Source organism: Lissotriton vulgaris, chromosome 1_1 (assembly GCF_964263255.1).
Source record: "Lissotriton vulgaris chromosome 1_1, aLisVul1.2, whole genome shotgun sequence".
Classification (NCBI taxonomy): domain Eukaryota; kingdom Metazoa; phylum Chordata; class Amphibia; order Caudata; family Salamandridae; genus Lissotriton; species Lissotriton vulgaris.
This window is the reverse complement of record NC_141685.1, coordinates 76,962,744-76,987,127: the sequence shown is the minus strand read 5'-3', so window position 1 is coordinate 76,987,127 and position 24,384 is coordinate 76,962,744.

The following is a 24,384-nucleotide window of genomic DNA, read 5'->3' as shown; positions in this document are numbered from 1 at the left end:
TCCATCAGAAAAAAAAACAGAACCCATCCACTGAGTGAGAGACCCCTGTGTGGGTGAAATGCCCCCTCCGTCCTAAGACCCCCATCCCCTGAGTGGGAGACCCGTGTGTGGATGAAATACCCCCTCCAACCTCAGACCCTATCCACTGAGTGAGAGACCCTTGTGCGGGTAAAATACCCCCTCCGTCCTCAGACCCCATCCACGGAATGAGAGACCACTGTGTAGGTGAAATACCCCTTCTGTCCTCAGACCCCATCCACTGAGTGAGAGACCCCTGTGTGGGTGACATACCCCCATCCTCAGACTCCATCCACTGAGAGAGAGACCCCTGTGTGGGTGAAATACCCCCATCCTCAGACCCCATCCACTGAGAGAGAGACTCCTGTGTGGGTGAAATACCCCCTCCGTCCTCAGACCCCATCCACTGAGTGAGAGACCCCTGTGTCGGGAAATACCCCCTCCATCTGACCCCATCCACTGAGTGAGAGACCCCTGTGTCAGGAAATACCCCCTCCATCTGACCCCATCCACTGAGTGAGAGACCCCTGTGTGGGTTCTGTCTCATGAATTTACTGTGACTACAACCTGCTTCTTTCCTTGTTTTATGGGTTAACCCTTGAAGGGGGAGGTGGACAAGAAAGCAGCAGAGAAATGCAAACCCTGATGTGGTGCAAAGAAGCGGGAGAGAGTTGATTGTCGGAGGTAGTCATTGCGGCGAGGTCCGGCCCGTACAATTTCTGCTCCTCGAGAGGTATCGGTTTTCTTCGAAGTGTACTTTACATTTTATTAATAGCGCTAGCGCGCTGCCAGTGCTGCCGTTCCTAATACTTTCAGTGCCAGTTGGTGACCTGAGTTGTTTGTACTAAATAGTAAAAGGTTGTGCTGCTTATTCGCAGCGAAACCCTCTTCTATGCAGTCCCGGCTATGTTTTTGCTTACTGGAGTGGCATCGTTCAATAGGAATGGAAAATATCTTCAATTTGTAGCGTTCCTTAAGAAGTAAAAATGTATTTAATTGCAAATTGTCCTTGATTTATGTGTGGTTTGACGTTCCCATTGTGCGCTCTCTATCATCATGTAACTAGCGTGTGTGGCAGGTTTTTACAAGACATGCGAATGCATTGTAGGTGTCTTATTCCATTGTTGTAAAGACAGACGCCTCATTTGTCACAATTGTCTAAGCTATTCAGCTAAATTGTGCCAATGTAGCTTTGTTTGTAGACTGAATTAATCTATTTAGTAAACGGGTTCTCTTGGTTTCTTCTAGCAAACTTAATTCAGCACAGGTCACGTGCTCAGTATCTATGTTGTAGCTCTCCTTGACAGCAACTTCTGAAAACAAATGTGTGCAGGGCCCTTCTGTTCACCTGGGCAGTGTGCGGGCTCTGTATTCACATCATAATGTTATGCAATTATTTCATAACCTGTTGCAGAGGCCTGCTTTGGAATTGTTTAGCAGTGATACGAGTGTATTTAATACCGAACCTCTCTTTTTTTGCACATACTCCGGTTCTTATCTACATGACTGTGTTTTTGTCAAAACGATTGCATTTTATTTTCCATGGTCTGTGTCTTTAGTACATTGTGACGTCTCGAGGTCACCTAAAAGTGATCATGGGAGTTCTGTACTTTGTTTTCATGTTACACCTGACCTAGTCCTGTCATCCGTGCTGGAGTGTGCACGTGCCCTGCTCTCCACATGCGGCCTAAGCAGAATATTGCTTGTAAGACCTGAACTCTTCTGTTTTTATAAATGCCAAAAAACAAAAACCTTTTTTGAAAAGCAGTATGAAGACGGAAAAGGGAGAAATGGTCCCTTAAAAAAACATGACAGGTTACAGTTCACATTTAATGGTTCTAAAAATGATTTCTTAATTACCATGATTGATCATCTGTGTGCAATTTATATCCCATGAAGTTTTAGAAACACATGCCTTCTGCTAGCAGGCCCCTTCCAGTAACATTCATCTTAGAAAGGGGCTGTAGGTTAGTAAGTTTGCAATTCAGGGGCTTTGCAGAAGCTTGAACGTCTTTCCAAAGCTTATTACTGTTTTAAAGGGCGTAATTTCTGATATTTAGCTTTTTCCATGGACTTATGTGTTTGGTTTTATTTCAGGGGAAAATGTCTCTGTCACTGAGAGCTGCAGTCATGCTGCTGTCTCCGGTTAGTGCCCTTCCTTCCATTTCTGCTGCTTTGTTGCAGTTTTAAGACCTTGTTAGAGTTTCTTGTTGCTGAAAGGGGGGCAATTTCTGATATTTATCTGTTTCCCTAATCTTCATTACTTGATTTTGCCCACGGCAAGTCAGTGTCACTCATAGTCATTGAAATGTCACTCATAATTTCACTGAAATGATGAAAATGTCACACACAGCAATCTGAAACCTTGGCAGCTATGGTTTGAGGATTCACAGCACTCTCAGATATGAAGAATCACCAACAGGAACAGGAACATTAGAAACGCTGCCCAGTGTCATTGCAGCAGCTGTGTCTACATTTCACACATTGAATGAAATCTTCATTTAAATTAACTCCTGAATGTCATGTCTGTTCCTTTGCAGAAGTTTAAAAAATGAACACATTTCTGGTATTTCACTGAGGGAGGGAGGCAGAGCTGGCATAAGGGACTGAATCTGAGGCTCCTCAAAAACACACCAGGCACACCAGCCCATAATGACGAGCCCACGGGGGCCTGGGATCACGGTGAGAGACACACGGGGTGAGGGGACACAGTGATGGGCACAGAGGGGGTCACTGTTCATTAACGAGGCGTGGGGTCATAACGATGAGCACACGTGGGCTTGGGATCACGGTGAGAGACACACGGGGTGAGTGGACACAGTGACGGGCACAGAGGGGCTGGAGGGGGTCACTGTTCATTACTGAGGCGCGGGGTCATAATAATGAGCACACGGGGGCTTGGGATCACGGTGAGAGATACACGGGGTGAGTGGACACAGTGACGGGCACAGAGGGGCTGGAGGGGCCCAAGGACTCCTGAACCGACCTACGGAACCGACGCCTCTGGACGCCGTGCTTTCGGAAGTTCAAGAGAGGTCGCTGACATCCTGCGTTTCTAAAAGGTAGTTGACTTGCAACGCCGCAGTCAGCCAGAACTATTTGGATTTGTTTGTTCACGACGCCGCGATAGCCCCGGGCTGAGCTATAGACTTCAAGGAACTGTTTTTCAAGGTTATTTTGATATTGAAGATTTCTAAGTACTGCAATGTGGATTTTTATCGTTTTTGGTCTATATTGGATATTTTTCTAAACTGGTGTAGTGTCCTTTTGTAGTACTTACACTTTATTACTGTTGGTTATATGCAAATGCTTTACACACTGCCTCTAGAATAAGTCTAACTGCTCGTGCCAAGCTACTAAGGGGGTGAGCAGGGGTTATTTTAGGAGTGTAACTCCCTTATCCTAACTAGGAAGAAGGGTCCCTACTTGGACAAAGGTGCAAGCACTTGCCAATTAGAGGCTCCATTTCTAACAGTGATCCTTTCATTAAACCAATCTACATAGTTGTCGATGCTACCAGGAGGCTCGGGACAGTATGCTCTAAGCAGGGGATCAATTTTAGACGGCCCAATTTAGACCATGGGTGATGAGCAATGCTGTAAGGCTCATTGGCTTATGTTTTGTTCTCTCTCCTTGATGGACAACAATATTGCTTTGTCGTCCGTCTATGTCAGTTCTAAAGTAGAAAGCCTGTTGACGAAAGCTTGGAGTACGAGATACGGGCAAGAATATGGCCTGCTCAGAGAGTTGGTCCTTGTACAAGTTACAACAAATCAAAGGCTGAATAAATAGCAGCTCTATGAGTTCCTTGTCAGACTCCCTGTCCACATGGAGATTAAAATCTTAAAGCAGGATAAAACTGTTAGTTTCTAGACTAGAGAGATCGACTCCAGTATTGAAGTAATAACGTTCCTCACAGGGCCAGAGAGCATGTGCCATTTTATTGGATACATTTATATGAGATGACATTTTGAATGAGAAATATTGAGAATATATTCTGTAAATAAAAATGCCTCAATAGTGAATGAGGAGACTAAACATTTATTTTTGTAAATAATCATATGGGTCCTTTGGCTGATTTGAAACAATAACCAGGAAGAATGTAAGATCAGGGTCCGAGCCCGCTTGAAGCCGGTTTCTGCTATTCATGCAGAATCAAAATGCGTCGTCCAGGCTCCTCCCCTCAGGCACAGGTTTAACCATCAGACATCGATTAGAATTCATGTTATATTGAGATTCTGACAAGTATGATATACAGTTCGATTAGAAATTCTAGAAGATACGGGGAGAGAGGGTAAAGATGAAATGTGTGTGTTGCGCCTTAGCTACTCGGTTGCACCAGTGAGGAACTTCAAATTAATAGGTTCAATGCTGCACAGATGCAAATCATTTAACAGTAGTATTGAGTCTTTGCTTATCGACTGCGGAAAGAAGACTGGGCAGTGTCCCTGGGCCCTGCCATGGTCTGGGCATAGAGGGACGGAGAAAGGCTTACCTTTAGCGTGCTTCTCACGGCTGCCAGTCTAAAATAGGTTGTGGATGGATGGCATATCCAAACTAGCAAAGACTAGAGAGCACACTTCCAATACGGCACCTCTAAAATGGCACAATTGGGAGTGAAGTGATAATGGCCGTTGCTCTTGCCGTAATACAAGTGGACCATAAAGTTAAATTAAAACAAGCTTTGGCAAAGCCAATAGGTCTGACCAATCAAAGAGATATTGCCTTTGCGGAAGTGTTTTAGCCATGGTGTATCCAATGCACTAACCTATATTTCACCCTATACCTCTCTCAATATATATTGTCTGCCTCCACTCTCTGACTCATCCTAAACCTCATTCTACTACTATGATCTCCAAAATAATACAGACCCCACCTGACACACCTCCTGTGAGCAGCGCGAGATCGGGGAGAACACTACACACTCTTGCTAGCAATGAGCTACACCTGTGATACCGCTAAGGTATTTAAATGCCGCAACTCCAGGAGCTCATTTCCATCAGAGCTCACGACCGGACAACAGGTTCCTTTCTGGTCTGGAGACCATGCGAAGTAAGTAATAGAGGCCGGCCCCGCTCGCAGTACAGCTTCCAGTCATGCTACCTTTACCGCCTGTAGCACATGGCCGAAGCCTCCCCCACACAATGACATTTTGTTTTCTCTCCACTGATTCCAGAGTGCAAAAAGGTCCTGGCCCCGGCAGAGGTCCATGGAGCTTTGTCCCCTGAGTATATGTACAAGCAGTGCTTCACAGCAATGTTTGACCGCATTTAGACACTAGCCCCCATATCGCATATATAATGAGATCGGCTACATGCCACGTTCCGCCACCATCGCCAACACTACCGCATTATTCGCTGACACGTTTAGGCACCTGGCGCTGACTCACTTCGTGTATATGGTCGAATACTATGTGCCTTTACATTATGTGTTTTTTTGTCTGTCTTTCTTTTAAATCCCTAACAGGTACAAACTGAGAGGAAATACCTCTTGCATATACAAGCACCTTATCGCGTGCTTTATACACAGGGCACTGACAAACATAAAGATCCCTGTAACACCGTTACGCATAATAGGTCCTGAAGAAAGCCAGTAGAAGAAAAGGCCTGGCTGAAACTAGTCAACCGCACTGGACGTTGGAGACCATAAGTCTACTATGCACGTCCAAAGCCTTTGTTTTTAATTACTGCCTGGGGCCCACCAATAAAGCAATCTTTGGGACCCCAAGGACAGTATTTTAAAATCTCATGCAACACACACGCATAGCACACTCACGACTCAATAAAACTCGCTCCGGAGTAATCTGGCGTCACAGCACACCTGAGGCACACTCAATGCCACGAGTGGGGCCCGATGATGAAGCATGCCACCAACTAGGTTGGTGGGTGAGGACCTTCATAAAAAACAAATGGTTTCCCACACAGACACATGGCACACTGACAGAGCTAGTTCTTGTTTTTTAACTACAATACCCTAGGGGAAAAGAACTAGCGTCTCTGGTTCCTCTCTCTCTCCTTTGATCACAAAACCTAGGTAATTCCCTTGCCTTTATTGTTTACATCATGAAAACTGGATTTTACAATGTATGCTGAACCCAGCCAGCTAGTGGACAAGGGAGGAGGGAACCAGATCCAGTCAAGTATTTCAATCAGTGAGGATGAGTAGTATTGATAAACAGGTATGAGACTGAACCCCCCCAGCTAGTGGACCAGGGAGGAGGGAACCAGATCCAGCCACTTATTTCAACCAGTGAGGATGAGTAGTATTGATAAACAGGTATGAGACTGACCCCCCCCACCCAGCTAGTGGACCAAGGAGGAGGGAACCAGATCCAGTCACTTATTTCAACCAGTGAGGATGAGTAGTATTGACAAACAGGTATGATACTGAACCCACCCAGCTATTGGACCAGGGAGGAGGGAACCAGATCCAGTCACGTATTTCAATCAGTGAGGATGAGTAGTATTGATAAACAGGTATGATAGTGAACCCCCCCCACCCAGCTAGTGGACCAAGGAGGAGGTGACCAGCTTCAGTCACGTATTTCAATCAGTGCGGATGAGTAGTATTGATAAACAGGTATGATAGTGACCCCCCCCCCCCCCCCAGCTAGTGGACCAGGGAGGAGGGAACCAGATCCAGTCACTTATTTCAATCAGTGGAGATGAGTAGTATTGATAAACAGGTATGATACGGAACCCCCCAGCTAGTGGACCAGGGAGGAGGGAACCAGATCCAGTCACTTATTTCAATCAGTGGAGATGAGTAGTATTGATAAACAGGTATGATACGGAACCCCCCAGCTAGTGGACCAGGGAGGAGGGAACCAGATCCAGTCACTTATTTCAACCAGTGAGGATGAGTAGTATTGATAAACGGGTATGATAGTGAACCCCCCACCCAGCTAGTGGACCAAGGAGGAGGTGACCAGCTCCAGTCATGTATTTCAACCAGTGAGGATGAGTAGTATTGATAAACAGGTATGATAGTGAACCCCCCCCACCCAGCTAGTGGACCAAGGAGGAGGTGACCAGCTCCAGTCACGTATTTCAATCAGTGAGGATGAGTAGTATTGATAAACAGGTATGATAGTAAACCCCCCCCACCCAGCTAGTGGACCAAGGAGGAGGTGACCAGCTTCAGTCACGTATTTCAATCAGTGCGGATGAGTAGTATTGATAAACAGGTATGATAGTGACCCCCCCCCCCCCCCCAGCTAGTGGACCAGGGAGGAGGGAACCAGATCCAGTCACTTATTTCAATCAGTGGAGATGAGTAGTATTGATAAACAGGTATGATACTGAACCCAGCCAGCTAGTGGACCAGGGAGGAGGGAACCAGATCCAGTCACTTATTTCAATCAGTGCAGATGAGTAGTATTGATAAACAGGTATGATAGTGAACCCCCCCCCCCCCACCCAGCTAGTGGACCAAGGAGGAGGTGACCAGCTCCAGTCACGTATTTCAATCAGTGCGGATGAGTAGTATTGATAAACAGGTATGATAGTGAACCCCCCCCACTCAGCTAGTAGACCAAGGAGGAGGTGACCAGCTCCAGTCACGTATTTCAATCAGTGCGGATGAGTAGTATTGATAAACAGGTATGATAGTGAACCCAGCCAGCTAGTGGACCAGGGAGGAGGGAACCAGATCCAGTCACTTATTTCAATCAGTGCGGATGAGTAGTATTGATAAACAGGTATGATACTGAACCCAGCCAGCTAGTGGACCAGGGAGGAGGGAACCAGATCCAGTCACTTATTTCAATCAGTGAAGATGAGTAGTATTGATAAACAGGTATGATACTGACCCCCCCCCCCACCCAGCTAGTGGACCAAGGAGGAGGGAACCAGATCCAGTCACTTATTTCAATCAGTGAAGATGAGTAGTATTGATAAACAGGTATGATAGTGAACCCCCCACAGCTAGTGGACCAGGGAGGAGGTGACCAGATCCAGTCACTTATTTCAACCAGTGAGGATGAGTAGTATTGATAAACAGGTATGAGACTGAACCCCCCTCCAGCTAGTGGACAAGGGAGGAGGGAACCAGATCCAGTCACTTATTTCAATCAGTGAAGATGAGTAATATTGATAAACAGGTATGATACTGAACCCAGCCAGCTAGTGGACCAGGGAGGAGGGAACCAGATCCAGTCACGTATTTCAATCAGTGCGGATGAGTAGTATTGATAAACAGGTATGAGACTGACCCCCCCCCCCCAGCTAGAGGACAGGGAGGAGGGACCAGATCCAGTCACTTATTTCAACCAGTGAGGATGAGTAGTATTGATAAACAGGTATGATAGTGAACCCCCCTCACCCCCCCCCAGCTAGTGGACCAGGGAGGAGGGAACTAGATCCAGTCACTTATTTCAATCGGTGAAGATGAGTAGTATTGATAAACAGGTATGATACTGAACCCAGCCAGCTAGTGGACCAGGGAGGAGGGAACCAGATCCAGTCACTTATTTCAATCAGTGCGGATGAGTAGTATTGATAAACAGGTATGATAGTGAACCCCCCCCCCACCCAGCTAGTGGACCAAGGAGGAGGTGACCAGCTCCAGTCACGTATTTCAATCAGTGCGGATGAGTAGTATTGATAAACAGGTATGATAGTGAACCCCCCCCACTCAGCTAGTGGACCAAGGAGGAGGTGACCAGCTCCAGTCACGTATTTCAATCAGTGCGGATGAGTAGTATTGATAAACAGGTATGATAGTGAACCCAGCCAGCTAGTGGACCAGGGAGGAGGGAACCAGATCCAGTCACTTATTTCAACCAGTGAGGATGAGTAGTATTGATAAACAGGTATGAGGCTGAACCCCCCTCCAGCTAGTGGACAAGGGAGGAGGGAACCAGATCCAGTCACTTATTTCAATCAGTGAAGATGAGTAGTATTGATAAACAGGTATGATACTGAACCCAGCCAGCTAGTGGACCAGGGAGGAGGGAACCAGATCCAGTCACTTATTTCAATCAGTGAGAAGGAGTAGTATTGATAAACAGGTATGATAGTGAACCCCCACCCAGCTAGTGGACCAAGGAGTAGGGAACCAGATCCAGTCACTTATTTCAATCAGTGAGGATGAGTAGTATTGATAAACGGGTATGATACTGAACCCCCCCAGCTAGTGGACCAGGGAGGAGGTGACCAGATCCAGCCACTTATTTCAATCAGTGAAGATGAGTAGTATTGATAAACGGGTATGATACTGAACCCAGCCAGCTAGTGGACCAGGGAGGAGGGAACCAGATCCAGTCACTTATTTCAATCAGTGCGGATGAGTAGTATTGATAAACAGGTATGACGCTGAACCCCCCTCCAGCTAGTGGACAAGGGAGGAGGGAACCAGATCCAGTCACTTATTTCAATCAGTGAAGATGAGTAGTATTGATAAACAGGTATGATACTGAACCCCCCCAGCCAGTGGACAAGGGAGGAGGGAACCAGATCCAGTCACCTATTTCAACCAGTGAGGATGAGTAGTATTGATAAACAGGTATGATACTCAACCCCCCACCCAGCTAGTGGACCAGGGAGGAGGGAACCAGATCCAGTCACTTATTTCAACCAGTGAGGATGAGTAGTATTGACAAACAGGTATGAGACTGAACCCCCCACAGCTAGGGGACCAGGGAGGAGGGAACCAGATCCAGTCACTTATTTCAACCAGTGAGGATGAGTAGTATTGATAAACAGGTATGATACTCAACCCCCCACCCAGCTAGTGGACCAGGGAGGAGGGAACCAGATCCAGTCACTTATTTCAACCAGTGAGGATGAGTAGTATTGATAAACGGGTATGATACTGAACCCCCCCAGCTAGTGGACCAGGGAGGAGGTGACCAGATCCAGCCACTTATTTCAATCAGTGAAGATGAGTAGTATTGATAAACGGGTATGATACTGAACCCAGCCAGCTAGTGGACCAGGGAGGAGGGAACCAGATCCAGTCACTTATTTCAATCAGTGAGGATGAGTAGTATTGATAAACGGGTATGATACTGAACCCCCCCAGCTAGTGGACCAGGGAGGAGGTGACCAGATCCAGCCACTTATTTCAATCAGTGAAGATGAGTAGTATTGATAAACGGGTATGATACTGAACCCAGCCAGCTAGCGGACCAGGGAGGAGGGAACCAGATCCAGTCACTTATTTCAATCAGTGAAGATGAGTAGTATTGACAAACAGGTATGATAGTGAACCCCCCACCCAGCTAGTGGACCAAGGAGGAGGGAACCAGATCCAGTCACTTATTTCAACCAGTGAGGATGAGTAGTATTGACAAACAGGTATGAGACTGAACCCCCCACAGCTAGGGGACCAGGGAGGAGGGAACCAGATCCAGTCACTTATTTCAACCAGTGAGGATGAGTAGTATTGACAAACAGGTATGATACTCAAACCCCCCCCCAGCTAGTGGACAAGGGAGGAGGGAACCAGATCCAGTCACTTATTTCAACCAGTGAGGATGAGTAGTATTGACAAACAGGTATCATAGTGAACCCCCCACCCCCGCTAGTGGACCAGGGAGGAGGGAACCAGATCCAGTCACTTATTTCAATCAGTGCGGATGAGTAGTATTGATAAACAGGTATGATAGTGAACCCACCCAGCTAGTGGACCAAGGAGGAGGTGACCAGCTCCAGTCATGTATTTCAACCAGTGAGGATGAGTAGTATTGACAAACAGGTATGAGACTGAACCCCCCCCCCCAGCTAGTGGACCAGGGAGGAGGGAACCAGATCCAGTCACTTATTTCAATCAGTGCGGATGAGTAGTATTGATAAACAGGTATGATAGTGAACCCACCCAGCTAGTGGACCAGGAAGGAGGGAACCAGATCCAGTCACTTATTTCAACCAGTGAGGATGAGTAGTATTGATAAACAGGTATGATACTCAACCCCCCCCCAGCTAGTGGACAAGGGAGGAGGGAACCAGATCCAGTCACTTATTTCAACCAGTGAGGATGAGTAGTATTGATAAACAGGTATGATACTGACCCCCCCCCCCACCTAGTGGACCAGGGAGGAGGGAACCAGATCCAGTCACTTATTTCAATCAGTGCGGATGAGTAGTATTGATAAACAGGTATGATAGTGAACCCCCCCCACCCAGCTAGTGGACCAAGGAGGAGGTGACCAGCTCCAGTCACGTATTTCAATCAGTGCGGATGAGTAGTATTGATAAACAGGTATGATAGTGAACCCCCCCCACTCAGCTAGTAGACCAAGGAGGAGGTGACCAGCTCCAGTCACGTATTTCAATCAGTGCGGATGAGTAGTATTGATAAACGGGTATGATAGTGACCCCCCCCCCCCCCAGCTAGTGGACCAGGGAGGAGGTGACCAGCTCCAGTCACGTATTTCAATCAGTGAGGATGAGTAGTATTGATAAACGGGTATGATACTGACCCCCCCCACCCAGCTAGTGGACCAAGGAGGAGGGAACCAGATCCAGTCACTTATTTCAATCAGTGCGGATGAGTAGTATTGATAAACAGGTATGATACTGACCCCCCCCCCCCCCCCCAGCTAGTGGACCAGGGAGGAGGGAACCAGATCCAGTCACTTATTTCAATCAGTGAAGATGAGTAGTATTGATAAACAGGTATGATAGTGAACCCCCCACAGCTAGTGGACCAGGGAGGAGGTGACCAGATCCAGTCACTTATTTCAACCAGTGAGGATGAGTAGTATTGATAAACGGGTATGATAGTGAACCCCCCCCCCCCCCAGCTAGTGGACCAAGGAGGAGGTGACCAGATCCAGTCACTTATTTCAACCAGTGAGGATGAGTAGTATTGATAAACAGGTGTGATACTGACCCCCCCCCCCCCACCCAGCTAGTGGACCAAGGAGGAGGGAACCAGATCCAGTCACTTATTTCAACCAGTGAGGATGAGTAGTATTGACAAACAGGTATGATAGTGAACCCCCCCCAGCTAGTGGACCAGGGAGGAGGGAACCAGATCCAGTCACTTATTTCAACCAGTGAAGATGAGTAGTATTGACAAACAGGTATGAGACTGAACCCCCCACAGCTAGGGGACCAGGGAGGAGGGAACCAGATCCAGTCACTTATTTCAACCAGTGAGGATGAGTAGTATTGACAAACAGGTATGATACTCAAACCCCCCCCCCCAGCTAGTGGACAAGGGAGGAGGGAACCAGATCCAGTCACTTATTTCAACCAGTGAGGATGAGTAGTATTGACAAACAGGTATCATAGTGAACCCCCCACCCCCGCTAGTGGACCAGGGAGGAGGGAACCAGATCCAGTCACTTATTTCAATCAGTGCGGATGAGTAGTATTGATAAACAGGTATGATAGTGAACCCACCCAGCTAGTGGACCAAGGAGGAGGTGACCAGCTCCAGTCATGTATTTCAACCAGTGAGGATGAGTAGTATTGACAAACAGGTATGAGACTGAACCCCCCCCCCAGCTAGTGGACCAGGGAGGAGGGAACCAGATCCAGTCACTTATTTCAATCAGTGCGGATGAGTAGTATTGATAAACAGGTATGATAGTGAACCCACCCAGCTAGTGGACCAGGAAGGAGGGAACCAGATCCAGTCACTTATTTCAACCAGTGAGGATGAGTAGTATTGATAAACAGGTATGATACTCAACCCCCCCCTAGCTAGTGGACAAGGGAGGAGGGAACCAGATCCAGTCACTTATTTCAACCAGTGAGGATGAGTAGTATTGATAAACAGGTATGGTACTGACCCCCCCCCCCCCCCCACCTAGTGGACCAGGGAGGAGGGAACCAGATCCAGTCACTTATTTCAATCAGTGCGGATGAGTAGTATTGATAAACAGGTATGATAGTGAACCCCCCCCACCCAGCTAGTGGACCAAGGAGGAGGTGACCAGCTCCAGTCACGTATTTCAATCAGTGCGGATGAGTAGTATTGATAAACAGGTATGATAGTGAACCCCCCCCACTCAGCTAGTAGACCAAGGAGGAGGTGACCAGCTCCAGTCACGTATTTCAATCAGTGCGGATGAGTAGTATTGATAAACGGGTATGATAGTGAACCCCCCCCCCCCCAGCTAGTGGACCAGGGAGGAGGTGACCAGCTCCAGTCACGTATTTCAATCAGTGAGGATGAGTAGTATTGATAAACGGGTATGATACTGACCCCCCCCACCCAGCTAGTGGACCAAGGAGGAGGGAACCAGATCCAGTCACTTATTTCAATCAGTGCGGATGAGTAGTATTGATAAACAGGTATGATACTGACCCCCCCCCCCCCAGCTAGTGGACCAGGGAGGAGGGAACCAGATCCAGTCACTTATTTTAATCAGTGAAGATGAGTAGTATTGATAAACAGGTATGATAGTGAACCCCCCCCCCCAGCTAGTGGACCAAGGAGGAGGGAACCAGATCCAGTCACTTATTTTAATCAGTGAAGATGAGTAGTATTGATAAACGGGTATGATAGTGAACCCCCCCCCCCAGCTAGTGGACCAAGGAGGAGGTGACCAGATCCAGTCACTTATTTCAACCAGTGAGGATGAGTAGTATTGATAAACAGGTGTGATACTGACCCCCCCCACCCAGCTAGTGGACCAAGGAGGAGGGAACCAGATCCAGTCACTTATTTCAACCAGTGAGGATGAGTAGTATGGACAAACAGGTATGATAGTGAACCCCCCCCCCCCAGCTAGTGGACCAGGGAGGAGGGAACCAGATCCAGTCACTTATTTCAACCAGTGAAGATGAGTAGTATTGACAAACAGGTATGATAGTGAACCCCCCCCCCACCCAGCTAGTGGACAAGGGAGGAGGGAACCAGATCCAGTCACTTATTTCAATCAGTGAAGATGAGTAGTATTGACAAACAGGTATGATACTGACCCCCCCCCCCCCAGCTAGTGGACCAGGGAGGAGGGAACCAGATCCAGTCACGTATTTCAATCAGTGCGGATGAGTAGTATTGATAAACAGGTATGATAGTGAACCCAGCCAGCTAGTGGACCAGGGAGGAGGGAACCAGATCCAGTCACGTATTTCAATCAGTGCGGATGAGTAGTATTGATAAACAGGTATGAGACTGAACCCCCCCAGCTAGTGGACCAGGGAGGAGGGAACCAGATCCAGTCACTTATTTCAACCAGTGAGGATGAGTAGTATTGATAAACAGGTATGATAGTGAACCCCCCACCCAGCTAGTGGACCAAGGAGGAGGGAACCAGATCCAGTCACTTATTTCAATCAGTGAAGATGAGTAGTATTGATAAACGGGTATGATAGTGAACCCCCCCACCCAGCTAGTGGACCAAGGAGGAGGTGACCAGCTCCAGTCACGTATTTCAATCAGTGCGGATGAGTAGTATTGATAAACAGGTATGATAGTGAACCCCCCCCCCCACCCAGCTAGTGGACCAAGGAGGAGGAGACCAGCTCCAGTCACGTATTTCAATCAGTGCAGATGAGTAGTATTGATAAACAGGTGTGATGGTGAACCCAGCCAGCTAGTGGACCAGGGAGGAGGGAACCAGATCCAGTCACTTATTTCAACCAGTGAGGATGAGTAGTATTGATAAACAGGTATGAGGCTGAACCCCCCTCCAGCTAGTGGACAAGGGAGGAGGGAACCAGATCCAGTCACTTATTTCAACCAGTGAGGATGAGTAGTATTGATAAACAGGTATGATACTGACCCCCCCGCCCCCCAGCTAGTGGACCAGGGAGGAGGGAACCAGATCCAGTCACTTATTTCAACCAGTGAGGATGAGTAGTATTGACAAACAGGTATGAGACTGAACCCCCCACAGCTAGGGGACCAGGGAGGAGGGAACCAGATCCAGTCACTTATTTCAATCAGTGAAGATGAGTAGTATTGACAAACAGGTATGATAGTGAACCCCCCACCCAGCTAGTGGACCAAGGAGGAGGGAACCAGATCCAGTCACTTATTTCAACCAGTGAGGATGAGTAGTATTGATAAACAGGTATGATACTGACCCCCCCGCCCCCCAGCTAGTGGACCAGGGAGGAGGGAACCAGATCCAGTCACTTATTTCAACCAGTGAGGATGAGTAGTATTGACAAACAGGTATGAGACTGAACCCCCCACAGCTAGGGGACCAGGGAGGAGGGAACCAGATCCAGTCACTTATTTCAACCAGTGAGGATGAGTAGTATTGATAAACAGGTATGAGACTGAACCCCCACACAGCTAGGGGACCAGGGAGGAGGGAACCAGATCCAGTCACTTATTTCAACCAGTGAGGATGAGTAGTATTGACAAACAGGTATGATACTCAACCCCCCCAGCTAGTGGACAAGGGAGGAGGGAACCAGATCCAGTCACTTATTTCAACCAGTGAGGATGAGTAGTATTGACAAACAGGTATGATACTCAACCCCCCCCCCCAGCTAGTGGACAAGGGAGGAGGGAACCAGATCCAGTCACTTATTTCAACCAGTGAGGATGAGTAGTATTGATAAACAGGTATGATACTCAACCCCCCCACCCAGCTAGTGGACCAGAAGGGAGGGAACCAGATCCAGTCACTTATTTCAATCAGTGAAGATGAGTAGTATTGACAAACAGGTATGATAGTGAACCCCCCACCCAGCTAGTGGACCAAGGAGGAGGGAACCAGATCCAGTCACTTATTTCAACCAGTGAGGATGAGTAGTATTGATAAACAGGTATGATACTGACCCCCCCGCCCCCCAGCTAGTGGACCAGGGAGGAGGGAACCAGATCCAGTCACTTATTTCAACCAGTGAGGATGAGTAGTATTGACAAACAGGTATGATAGTGAACCCCCCACCCGCTAGTGGACCAGGGAGGAGGGAACCAGACCCAGTCACTTATTTCAATCAGTGAGAATGAGTAGTATTGATAAACAGGTATGAGACTGAACCCCCCCCGCTAGTGGACCAGGGAGGAGGGAACCAGATCCAGTCACTTATTTCAATCAGTGCGGATGAGTAGTATTGATAAACAGGTATGAGACTGAACCCCCCACAGCTAGGGGACCAGGGAGGAGGGAACCAGATCCAGTCACTTATTTCAACCAGTGAGGATGAGTAGTATTGACAAACAGGTATGATACTCAACCCCCCCAGCTAGTGGACAAGGGAGGAGGGAACCAGATCCAGTCACTTATTTCAACCAGTGAGGATGAGTAGTATTGACAAACAGGTATGATACTCAACCCCCCCCCCCCCAGCTAGTGGACAAGGGAGGAGGGAACCAGATCCAGTCACTTATTTCAACCAGTGAGGATGAGTAGTATTGATAAACGGGTATGATAGTGAACCCCCCACCCAGCTAGTGGACCAAGGAGGAGGTGACCAGCTCCAGTCATGTATTTCAACCAGTGAGGATGAGTAGTATTGACAAACAGGTATGAGACTGAACCCCCCCCCCCCAGCTAGTGGACCAGGGAGGAGGGAACCAGATCCAGTCACTTATTTCAATCAGTGCGGATGAGTAGTATTGATAAACAGGTATGATAGTGAACCCACCCAGCTAGTGGACCAGGAAGGAGGGAGCCAGATCCAGTCACTTATTTCAACCAGTGAGGATGAGTAGTATTGATAAACAGGTATGATACTCAACCCCCCCCCCCCCAGCTAGTGGACAAGGGAGGAGGGAACCAGATCCAGTCACTTATTTCAACCAGTGAGGATGAGTAGTATTGATAAACGGGTATGATAGTGAACCCCCCCCCAGCTAGTGGACCAGGGAGGAGGGAACCAGATCCAGTCACTTATTTCAACCAGTGAGGATGAGTAGTATTGATAAACGGGTATGATAGTGAACCCCCCCCCCCCCAGCTAGTGGACCAGGGAGGAGGTGACCAGCTCCAGTCACGTATTTCAATCAGTAAGGATGAGTAGTATTGATAAACGGGTATGATACTGACCCCCCCCCCACCCAGCTAGTGGACCAAGGAGGAGGGAACCAGATCCAGTCACTTATTTCAATCAGTGCGGATGAGTAGTATTGATAAACAGGTATGATACTGCCCCCCCCCCCCAGGAAGTGGACCAGGGAGGAGGGAACCAGATCCAGTCACTTATTTCAATCAGTGAAGATGAGTAGTATTGATAAACAGGTATGATAGTGAACCCCCCACAGCTAGTGGACCAGGGAGGAGTTGACCAGATCCAGTCACTTATTTCAACCAGTGAAGATGAGTAGTATTGATAAACGGGTATGATAGTGAACCCCCCCCCCCCCCCAGCTAGTGGACCAAGGAGGAGGTGACCAGATCCAGTCACTTATTTCAACCAGTGAGGATGAGTAGTATTGATAAACAGGTATGATAGTGAACCCCCCCCCCCCACCCAGCTAGTGGACAAGGGAGGAGGGAACCAGATCCAGTCACTTATTTCAATCAGTGAAGATGAGTACTATTGACAAACAGGTATGATACTGACCCCCCCCCCCCCCCCACCCAGCTAGTGGACCATGGAGGAGGGAACCAGATCCAGTCACTTATTTCAACCAGTGAGGATGAGTAGTATTGACAAACAGGTATGATAGTGAACCCCCCCCCCCCCAGCTAGTGGACCAGGGAGGAGGGAACCAGATCCAGTCACTTATTTCAACCAGTGAGGATGAGTAGTATTGATAAACAGGTATGATAGTGAACCCAGCCCCACCCAGCTAGTGGACAAGGGAGGAGGGAACCAGATCCAGTCACTTATTTCAATCAGTGAAGATGAGTAGTATTGACAAACAGGTATGATACCGACCCCCCCCCCCCCCACCCAGCTAGTGGACCATGGAGGAGGGAACCAGATCCAGTCACTTATTTCAACCAGTGAGGATGAGTAGTATTGACAAACAGGTATGATAGTGAACCCCCCCCCCCCCCAGCTAGTGGACCAGGGAGGAGGGGACCAGATCCAGTCACGTATTTCAATCAGTGCGGATGAGTAGTATTGATAAACAGGTATGATAGTGAACCCCCCACCCAGCTAGTGGACCAAGGAGTAGGGAACCAGATCCAGTCACTTATTTCAATCAGTGAAGATGAGTAGTATTGATAAACGGGTATGATAGTGAACCCCCCCCACCCAGCTAGTGGACCAAGGAGGAGGTGACCAGCTCCAATCACGTATTTCAATCAGTGCGGATGAGTAGTATTGATAAACAGGTATGATAGTGAACCCCCCCCCACCCAGCTAGTGGACCAAGGAGGAGGTGACCAGCTCCAGTCATGTATTTCAATCAGTGAGAATGAGTAGTATTGATAAACGGGTATGATAGTGAACCCACCCAGCTAGTGGACCAGGAAGGAGGGAACCAGATCCAGTCACTTATTTCAACCAGTGAGGATGAGTAGTATTGATAAACAGGTATGATACTCAACCCCCCCAGCCAGTGGACAAGGGAGGAGGGAACCAGATCCAGTCACTTATTTCAACCAGTGAGGATGAGTATTATTGATAAACAGATATGATACTCAACCCCCCCCCCCAGCTAGTGGACAAGGGAGGAGGGAACCAGATCCAGTCACTTATTTCAACCAGTGAGGATGAGTAGTATTGATAAACGGGTATGATAGTGAACCCCCCCCAGCTAGTGGACCAGGGAGGAGGGAACCAGATCCAGTCACGTATTTCAATCAGTGAGGATGAGTAGTATTGATAAACGGGTATGATACTGAACCCACCCAGCTAGTGGACCAGGAAGGAGGGAACCAGATCCAGTCACTTATTTCAACCAGTGAGGATGAGTAGTATTGATAAACAGGTATGATACTCAACCCCCCCAGCCAGTGGACAAGGGAGGAGGGAACCAGATCCAGTCACTTATTTCAACCAGTGAGGATGAGTATTATTGATAAACAGATATGATACTCAACCCCCCCCCCCAGCTAGTGGACAAGGGAGGAGGGGACCAGATCCAGTCACTTATTTCAACCAGTGAGGATGAGTAGTATTGATAAACGGGTATGATAGTGAACCCCCCCCAGCTAGTGGACCAGGGAGGAGGTGACCAGATCCAGGCACTTATTTGAACCTGTGAGGATGAGTAGTATTGATAAACGGGTATGAGACTGAACCACCCCCCCCAGCTAGTGGACCAGGGAGGAGGGAACCAGATCCAGTCACGTATTTCAATCAGTGAGGATGAGTAGTATTGATAAACAGGTATGATACTGAACCCACCCAGCTAGTGGACCAGGGAGGAGGGAACCAGATCAGTCACTTATTTCAATCAGTGAGAATGAGTAGTAGTGATAAACAGGTATGATACTGAACCCACCCGGCTAGTGGACCAGGGAGGAGGGAACCAGATCCAGTCACTTATTTCAATCAGTGAGGATGAGTAGTATTGATAAACAGGTATGATACTGACCCCCCCCCCCAGCTAGTGGACCAGGGAAGAGGGAACCAGATCCAGTCACTTATTTCAATCAGTGCGGATGAGTAGTATTGATAAACAGGTATGATACTGACCCCCCCCCCCCCAGCTAGTGGACCAGGGAGGAGGGAACCAGATCCAGTCACTTATTTCAATCAGTGAAGATGAGTAGTATTGATAAACAGGTATGATAGTGAACCCCCCACAGCTAGTGGACCAGGGAGGAGGTGACCAGATCCAGTCACGTATTTCAACCAGTGAGGATGAGTAGTATTGATAAACGGGTATGATAGTGAACCCCCCCCCCCCCCCAGCTAGTGGACCAGGGAGGAGGTGACCAGATCCAGTCACTTATTTCAATCAGTGAGAATGAGTAGTATTGACAAACAGGTATGATACTGACCCCCCCTCCCCCCCCCCCCCCAGCTAGTGGACCAAGGAGAAGGGAACCAGATCCAGTCACTTATTTCAACCAGTGAGGATGAGTAGTATTTCCAAACAGGTATGATAGTGAACCCCCCCAGCTAGTGGACCAGGGAGGAGGGAACCAGATCCAGTCACTTATTTCAACCAGTGAAGATGAGTAGTATTGACAAACAGGTATGATAGTGAACCCCCCCCCCCCCACCCAGCTAGTGGACCAAGGAGGAGGGAACCAGATCCAGTCACTTATTTCAACCAGTGAGGATGAGTAGTATTGATAAACAGGTATGATAGTGAACCCCCCCCCCAGCTAGTGGACCAGGGAGGAGGGAACCAGATCCAGTCACTTATTTCAACCAGTGAGGGTGAGTAGTATTGATAAACAGGTATGATAGTGAACCCCCCCCAGCTAGTGGACCAGGGAGGAGGGAACCAGATCCAGTCACTTATTTCAACCAGTGAGGATGAGTAGTATTGATAAACAGGTATGATAGTGAACCCCCCCCAGCTAGTGGACCAGGGAGGAGGGAACCAGATCCAGTCACTTATTTCAACCAGTGAGGATGAGTAGTATTGATAAACAGGTATGATAGTGAACCCCCCAGCTAGTGGACCAAGGAGGAGGGAACCAGATCCAGTCACTTATTTCAACCAGTGAGGATGAGTAGTATTGATAAACGGGTATGATAGTGAACCCCCCCCCCCAGCTAGTGGACCAGGGAGGAGGTGACCAGATCCAGGCACTTATTTGAACCAGTGAGGATGAGTAGTATTGATAAACGGGTATGATACTGAACCCACCCAGCTAGTGGACCAGGGAGGAGGGAACCAGATCAGTCACTTATTTCAATCAGTGAGAATGAGTAGTAGTGATAAACAGGTATGATACTGAACCCACCCAGCTAGTGGACCAGGGAGGAGGGAACCAGATCCAGTCACTTATTTCAATCAGTGAGGATGAGTAGTATTGATAAACAGGTATGATACTGACCCCCCCCCCCCAGCTAGTGGACCAGGGAGGAGGGAACCAGATCCAGTCACTTATTTCAATCAGTGAGGATGAGTAGTATTGATAAACAGGTATGATACTGACCCCCCCCCAGCTAGTGGACAAGGGAGGAGAGGACCAGATCCAGTCACTTATTTCAACCAGTGAGGATGAGTAGTATTGATAAACAGGTATGATACTGACCCCCCCCCAGCTAGTGGACCAGGGAGGAGGGAACCAGATCCAGTCACTTATTTCAATCAGTGAAGATGAGTAGTATTGATAAACAGGTATGATAGTGAACCCCCCACAGCTAGTGGACCAGGGAGGAGGTGACCAGATCCAGTCACTTATTTCAACCAGTGAGGATGAGTAGTATTGATAAACGGGTATGATGTTGAACCCCCCCCCCCCCCCAGCTAGTGGACCAGGGAGGAGGTGACCAGATCCAGTCACTTATTTCAATCAGTGAGAATGAGTAGTATTGATAAACAGGTATGATAGTGAACCCCCCCTCCCCCCCCCCCAGCTAGTGGACCAGGGAGGAGGGAACCAGATCCAGTCACTTATTTCAACCAGTGAAGATGAGTAGTATTGACAAACAGGTATGATAGTGAACCCCCCCTCCCCCCCCCCCACCCAGCTAGTGGACAAGGGAGGAGGGAACCAGATCCAGTCACTTATTTCAATCAGTGAAGATGAGTAGTATTGACAAACAGGTATGATACTGACCCCCCCCCCCCCCCCCCACCCAGCTAGTGGACCAAGGAGGAGGGAACCAGATCCAGTCACTTATTTCAACCAGAGAGGATGAGTAGTATTGATAAACAGGTATGATAGTGAACCCCCCCCCCCCAGCTAGTGGACCAGGGAGGAGGGAACCAGATCCAGTCACTTATTTCAACCAGTGAGGATGAGTAGTATTGATAAACAGGTATGATAGTGAACCCCCCCCCCCCCCCCAGCTAGTGGACCAGGGAGGAGGGAACCAGATCCAGTCACTTATTTCAACCAGTGAGGATGAGTAGTATTGATAAACAGGTATGATAGTGAACCCCCCAGCTAGTGGACCAAGGAGGAGGGAACCAGATCCAGTCACCTATTTCAACCAGTGAGGATGAGTAGTATTGATAAACGGGTATGATAGTGAACCCCCCCCCACCCAGCTAGTGGACCAAGGAGGAGGTGACCAGCTCCAGTCACGTATTTCAATCAGTGCGGATGGGTAGTATTGATAAACCGGTATGATAGTGAACCCCCCCCCACACCCAGCTAGTGGACCAAGGAGGAGGTGACCAGCTCCAGTCACGTATTTCAATCAGTGCGGATGAGTAGTATTGATAAACATGTATGATAGTGAACCCAGCCAGCTAGTGGACCAGGGAGGAGGGAACCAGATCCAGTCACTTATTTCAACCAGTGAGGATGAGTAGTATTGATAAACAGGTATGATACTCAACCCCCCCCCCAGCTAGTGGACAAGGGAGGAGGGAACCAGATCCAGTCACTTATTTCAATCAGTGAAGATGAGTAGTATTGATAAACAGGTATGATACTGAACCCAGCCAGCTAGTGGACCAGGGAGGAGGGAACCAGATCCAGTCACTTATTTCAATCAGTGAAGATGAGTAGTATTGACAAACAGGTATGATAGTGAACCCCCCACCCAGCTAGTGGACCAAGGAGGAGGGAACCAGATCCAGTCACTTATTTCAACCAGTGAGAATGAGTAGTATTGATAAACAGGTATGTTAGTGAACCCCCCACCCAGCTAGTGGACCAAGGAGGAGGGAACCAGTTCCAGTCACTTATTTCAATCAGTGAAGATGAGTAGTATTGACAAACAGGTATGATAGTGAACCCCCCACCCAGCTAGTGGGCCAAGGAGGAGGTGACCAGCTCCAGTCACTTATTTCAATCAGTGAAGATGAGTAGTATTGACAAACAGGTATGATAGTGAACCCCCCACCCAGCTAGTGGACCAAGGAGGAGGGAACCAGATCCAGTCACTTATTTCAACCAGTGAGAATGAGTAGTATTGATAAACAGGTATGTTAGTGAACCCCCCACCCAGCTAGTGGACCAAGGAGGAGGGAACCAGTTCCAGTCACTTATTTCAACCAGTGAGGATGAGTAGTATTGATAAACAGGTATGTTAGTGAACCCCCCACCCAGCTAGTGGACCAAGGAGGAGGGAACCAGTTCCAGTCACTTATTTCAACCAGTGAGGATGAGTAGTATTGATAAACAGGTATGTTAGTGAACCCCCCACCCAGCTAGTGGACCAAGGAGGAGGGAACCAGTTCCAGTCACTTATTTCAACCAGTGAGGATGAGTAGTATTGATAAACAGGTATGTTAGTGAACCCCCCACCCAGCTAGTGGACCAAGGAGGAGGGAACCAGTTCCAGTCACTTATTTCAACCAGTGAGGATGAGTAGTATTGATAAACAGGTATGTTAGTGAACCCCCCACCCAGCTAGTGGGCCAAGGAGGAGGTGACCAGCTCCAGTCACTTATTTCAATCAGTGAAGATGAGTAGTATTGACAAACAGGTATGATAGTGAACCCCCCACCCAGCTAGTGGACCATGGAGGAGGGAACCAGACCCAGTCACTTATTTCAACCAGTGAGGATGAGTAGTATTGACAAACAGGTATGATACTGAACCCCCCCGCTAGTGGACCAAGGAGGAGGGAACCAGTTCCAGTCACTTATTTCAACCAGTGAGGATGAGTAGTATTGATAAACAGGTATGAGACTGAACCCCCCACAGCTAGGGGACCAGGGAGGAGGGAACCAGATCCAGTCACTTATTTCAATCAGTGAAGATGAGTAGTATTGACAAACAGGTATGAGACTGAACCCCCATCAACTAGTGGACAAGGGAGGAGGGAACCAGATCCAGTCACTTATTTCAATCAGTGAGAATGAGTAGTATTGATAAACAGGTATGAGACTGAACCCCCCCCCGCTAGTGGACCAGGGAGGAGGGAACCAGATCCAGTCACTTATTTCACCCATTGAGGATGAGTAGTATTGATAAACAGGTATGATACTCAACCCCCCCCCCCAGCTAGTGGACAAGGGAGGAGGTGACCAGCTCAAGTCACGTATTTCAGTCAGTGCGGATGAGTAGTATTGATAAACAGGTATGAGACTGAACCCAGCCAGCTAGTGGACCAGGGAGGAGGGAACCAGATTCAGTCACTTATTTCAATCAGTGAATGAATGAATGAATGAATGAATGAATGAATGAATAAAACTTTATTTTTTGGTTACTCAAAACCATTAAAATAGGACATCAAACTACAAATAAACATGGTTGTCAGGCCGAAGTAGAAGAAAATAGATAAAATCAAAGACACAATTAAAAAAAGGTACATTAGTCCATTTCTATGTGGGCTGGTGAGTCTCGATAATTATAAGGTAATTGACCGGTGGCCTAGCTATGCGGGGCCATCAGTTTCTGGCGTGCCTGTTGAATGAATTTACTGAACACAGCCATATCTTTCACTGTTTCCATTGTGAATAGATAGTTGACAGCCTCCTTTATTTTTCTAATTCCTTGTCTAAGTAGAATTGGCTTTAGGTAGC